We start from the raw sequence: 707 nt of genomic DNA on the forward strand, positions 1-707 counted from the left end.
GTTTGCACACCGCGCCCCGCCCCGGCCCACGCGCGCCGCCCCCTCTCGCCCACGTACGGCGCCGCCGGCCGCTATCACCGGCCTCCCTCGCCCACCGCGCGCGCGCCGCCTCGCTCGCCCGCCCTCAACGCCGCCGGCCGGCCTCGGTACTGCCGCGCGCGCACGCGCGCGCCTCTCTCAGACAGAGAGCGAGATCGTGGAGAGAGAGAGGGGCGCCGCGGGCCACCGGAATTTTTTCTTTTTTTTGTTCTTTTTAATTTTAACTAGTTAATTAGTTTAACAAAAATGGTAAAATAACTTAAAACTTGATAATTAACAAAAAAACGTAAAATTTGATAATTAACAAAAAAAACGTATATAAAACTTGATAATTAACAACAAAAAAAGTAAAACTTGATAATCAATATATACAACGACCCCGCGCGTCAATGTACAACGATCCCGCTTTAAAAAAATGTATACGACCCCGCGCATATACGGAGAGGGGGCGGCGAGGGGGGCGGCGATGCGCGCGGTGTTTTTTTTTGGGATCGAGAGGGGGCGGCGAGGGTTATACATGTGTGTTGTCCTCGCCTCCCTCTCCGTGACGCCGTCGTCTGCCGCCCCGTCTCGCGCTCTACCGCGACACCCTCTCCCACCCCTTCCTCGCCCCCTTCTTTTGCCACCGCCCTTTCGCCACCGCCACCGCCACCGCCCCCCTTCTTCAC

This window comes from Triticum dicoccoides, chromosome 5B (genome assembly GCF_002162155.2).
Source record: "Triticum dicoccoides isolate Atlit2015 ecotype Zavitan chromosome 5B, WEW_v2.0, whole genome shotgun sequence".
Lineage (NCBI taxonomy): Eukaryota > Viridiplantae > Streptophyta > Magnoliopsida > Poales > Poaceae > Triticum > Triticum dicoccoides.